The sequence below is a fragment of the Camellia sinensis genome, chromosome 6 (assembly GCF_055761805.1).
Source record: "Camellia sinensis isolate YWXY chromosome 6, ASM5576180v1, whole genome shotgun sequence".
Lineage (NCBI taxonomy): Eukaryota > Viridiplantae > Streptophyta > Magnoliopsida > Ericales > Theaceae > Camellia > Camellia sinensis.
Genome location: NC_138966.1, coordinates 413,374 through 417,500, shown reverse-complemented (window position 1 = coordinate 417,500; position 4,127 = coordinate 413,374).

The window sequence follows — 4,127 nt, the reverse complement described above, 5'->3', positions numbered from 1 at the left end:
CAATCAATTTTAAATGTCATTCCCTATTTTTTTGCAATTTTTCTGGAGCTTTTCGAATTTTTAAAGCCCTTATTTGGCATAAAAAAATCAAAATAAAATAAAAAAAATGAAAAAAATAATTTAATAATTTCTATAATTACTAGTGAATCATCCTTTAATTATGGGAATTTTTCCATAATTTTTTGACCATTTTTATTAATTTTTATTATTTTTTAAGTATTAATATCGAAATAAATTAAAATAAAATATTTTCGGTAAAAAAATATTTTTTTTAATTTTTTTTATGGTGTATTAAATTATTTCCTACAACTTTCATGTTGAAAGTTTTGGCAAAAAACCATTACTTTTTAAAAAAACCCCATTATGACTCCTCGAACATGCTTGATGTTTCCTCCTGCCAGACTGAAAAGGGCTTAACAGGCTATTATAAGGGGGGGGCACCTCCCTTGCCCAGGGCAAGGCAGTGGCAGGTACGCCCCATGTTGGGCGCGGCCTGGGCTGCGGCCTTGGGTTACATGCACTGCGGCTCGACCGCGGCCTGGGCTGCGGCCTGGGGCGGCTCGGCCGCGGCCTTGGGCGGCCTGGACCGCGGCCTTGGGCGGCCTTGCGCGGCCTTGGGCGGCCTGGGCGCGGCCTTGCGCGGCCTGGGCGCGGCCTTGGGCAGCATGGCGTGGCATCCGCGTGGGCGTGGGCGGCCTGGCATGCGCGCGGCATGGGCAGCACGGCATGGCATGCGCACGGCCTGGGCGGCCTGGCATGCAGCCGGCCTGGCATGCCCGCGGCGTGGGCAGCACGGCATGGCATGCGCACGGCCTGGGCGGCCTGGCATGCAGCCGGCCTGGCATGCCCGCGGCGTGGGCAGCACGGCATGGCATGCGCACGGCCTGGGCGGCCTGGCATGCAGCTGGCCTGGGCAGCACGGCATGGCATGCGCACGGCCTGGGCGGCCTGGCATGCAGCCGGCCAGGGCAGCCTGGCCTGGCATGCCCGCGGCGTGGGCAGCGTGGCCTGTGCGAATACCGCGCGCGTGGTCTTTTGACCACGGTGCGCGTGTTGCGCGCATGGTCGCGCACGCCTTTGCACGCCTTCGCACGCAACGCACGTCTAGTGATAAGAACCGCAGCCAAGGCAGCCCAGCCCCAAGGCCATGGCCAGCAGCATGGCATGCCACGGCCAAGGCAGGCCAGCCAAAGCCAGCAGCATGCCATGCCAAGGCCAAGGCCAGCAGCATGCCATGCCACGGCCAAGGCAGCCCAGCCAAAGCCAGCAGCTTGCCATGCCAAGGCCAAGGCCAGCAGCATGCCATGCCACGGCCAAGGCAGCCCAGCCAAAGCCAGCAGCATGCCATGCCAAGGCCAAGGCCAGCAGCATGCCATGCCACGGCCAAGGCAGCCCAGCCAAGGCCAGCAGCATGCCATGCCACGGCCAAGGCAGCCCAGCCAAAGCCAGCAGCTTGCCATGCCAAGGCCAAGGCCAGCAGCATGCCATGCCACGGCCAAGGCAGCCAAGCCAAAGCCAGCAGCATGCCATGCCAAGGCCAAGGCCAGCAGCATGCCATGCCACGGCCAAGGCAGCCCAGCCAAAGCCAGCAGCATGCCATGCCAAGGCCAAGGCCAGCAGCATGCCATGCCACGGCCAAGGCAGCCCAGCCAAAGCCAGCAGCATGCCATGCCAAGGCCTAGGCCAGCAGCATGCCATGCCACGGCCAAGGCAGCCCAGCCAAGGCCAGCAGCATGCCATGCCACGGCCAAGGCAGCCCAGCCAAAGCCAGCAGCTTGCCATGCCAAGGCCAAGGCCAGCAGCATGCCATGCCACGGCCAAGGCAGCCAAGCCAAAGCCAGCAGCATGCCATGCCAAGGCCAAGGCCAGCAGCATGCCATGCCACGGCCAAGGCAGCCCAGCCAAAGCCAGCAGCATGCCATGCCAAGGCCAAGGCCAGCAGCATGCCATGCCACGGCCAAGGCAGCCCAGCCAAAGCCAGCAGCATGCCATGCCAAGGCCTAGGCCAGCAGCATGCCATGCCACGGCCAAGGCAGGCCTGCCAAAGCCAGCAGCATCCCATGCCAAGGCCAAGGCCAGCAGCATGCCATGCCACGGCCAAGGCAGCCCAGCCAAAGCCAGCAGCATGCCATGCCAAGGCCAAGGCCAGCAGCATGCCATGCCACGGCCAAAGCAGCCCAGCCAAAGCCAGCAGCATGCCATGCCAAGGCCTAGGCCAGCAGCATGCCATGCCACGGCCAAGGCAGCCCAGCCAAAGCCAGCAGCATGCCATGCCAAGGCCAAGGCCAGCAGCATGCCATGCCACGGCCAAGGCAGCCCAGCCAAGGCCAGCAGCATGCCATGCCACGGCCAAGGCAGCCCAGCCAAAGCCAGCAGCTTGCCATGCCAAGGCCAAGGCCAGCAGCATGCCATGCCACGGCCAAGGCAGCCCAGCCAAAGCCAGCAGCATGCCATGCCACGGCCAAGGCAGCCCAGCCAAAGCCAGCAGCTTGCCATGCCAAGGCCAAGGCCAGCAGCATGCCATGCCACGGCCAAGGCAGCCAAGCCAAAGCCAGCAGCATGCCATGCCAAGGCCAAGGCCAGCAGCATGCCATGCCACGGCCAAGGCAGCCCAGCCAAAGCCAGCAGCATGCCATGCCAAGGCCAAGGCCAGCAGCATGCCATGCCACGGCCAAGGCAGCCCAGCCAAAGCCAGCAGCATGCCATGCCAAGGCCTAGGCCAGCAGCATGCCATGCCACGGCCAAGGCAGGCCTGCCAAAGCCAGCAGCATCCCATGCCAAGGCCAAGGCCAGCAGCATGCCATGCCACGGCCAAGGCAGCCCAGCCAAAGCCAGCAGCATGCCATGCCAAGGCCAAGGCCAGCAGCATGCCATGCCACGGCCAAGGCAGCCCAGCCAAAGCCAGCAGCATGCCATGCCAAGGCCTAGGCCAGCAGCATGCCATGCCACGGCCAAGGCAGCCCAGCCAAAGCCAGCAGCATGCCATGCCAAGGCCAAGGCCAGCAGCATGCCATGCCACGGCCAAGGCAGCCCAGCCAAGGCCAGCAGCATGCCATGCCACGGCCAAGGCAGCCCAGCCAAAGCCAGCAGCTTGCCATGCCAAGGCCAAGGCCAGCAGCATGCCATGCCACGGCCAAGGCAGCCCAGCCAAAGCCAGCAGCATGCCATGCCAAGGCCAAGGCCAGCAGCATGCCATGCCACGGCCAAGGCAGCCCAGCCAAAGCCAGCAGCATGCCATGCCAAGGCCAAGGCCAGCAGCATGCCATGCCACGGCCAAGGCAGCCCAGCCAAAGCCAGCAGCATGCCATGCCAAGGCCTAGGCCAGCAGCATGCCATGCCACGGCCAAGGCAGGCCTGCCAAAGCCAGCAGCATCCCATGCCAAGGCCAAGGCCAGCAGCATGCCATGCCACGGCCAAGGCAGCCCAGCCAAAGCCAGCAGCATGCCATGCCAAGGCCAAGGCCAGCAGCATGGCATGCCACGGCCAAGGCAGGCCAGCCAAAGCCAGCAGCATGCCATGCCAAGGCCTAGGCCAGCAGCATGCCATGCCACGGCCAAGGCAGCCCAGCCAAAGCCAGCAGCATGCCATGCCAAGGCCAAGGCCAGCAGCATGCCATGCCACGGCCAAGGCAGCCCAGCCAAAGCCAGCAGCATGCCATGCCAAGGCCAAGGCCAGCAGCATGCCATGCCACGGCCAAGGCAGCCCAGCCAAGGCCAGCAGCATGCCATGCCACGGCCAAGGCAGCCCAGCCAAAGCCAGCAGCTTGCCATGCCAAGGCCAAGGCCAGCAGCATGCCATGCCACGGCCAAGGCAGCCCAGCCAAAGCCAGCAGCATGCCATGCCAAGGCCAAGGCCAGCAGCATGCCATGCCACGGCCAAGGCAGCCCAGCCAAAGCCAGCAGCATGCCATGCCAAGGCCAAGGCCAGCAGCATGCCATGCCACGGCCAAGGCAGCCCAGCCAAAGCCAGCAGCATGCCATGCCAAGGCCTAGGCCAGCAGCATGCCATGCCACGGCCAAGGCTGGCCTGCCAAAGCCAGCAGCATCCCATGCCAAGGCCAAGGCCAGCAGCATGCCATGCCACGGCCAAGGCAGCCCGGCCAAAGCCAGCAGCATGCCATGCCAAGG